The sequence below is a fragment of the Eurytemora carolleeae genome, unplaced genomic scaffold (assembly GCF_000591075.1).
Source record: "Eurytemora carolleeae unplaced genomic scaffold, Eaff_2.0 scaffold962, whole genome shotgun sequence".
In the NCBI taxonomy this organism is placed as follows: domain Eukaryota; kingdom Metazoa; phylum Arthropoda; class Copepoda; order Calanoida; family Temoridae; genus Eurytemora; species Eurytemora carolleeae.
In genome coordinates, this window is record NW_019396859.1 from 69,789 (window position 1) to 70,004 (window position 216).

Sequence of the window (216 nt, forward strand, 5' to 3'; positions counted from 1 at the left end):
TAGTTCTTCTAGCTCAGCCAGTAATTCATCTTTAGATCTTCCAGCTCGGCCAGTTAATCAACTCTAGTTCTTCTAGCTCAGCCAGTAATTCATCTTTAGATCTTCCAGCTCGCCCAGTTAATCATCTCTAGTTCTTCCAGCTCAGTCAGTAATTCATCGTTAGATCTTCCAGCTCAGTCAGTAATTCATCGTTAGATCTTCCAGCTCAGCCAGTTT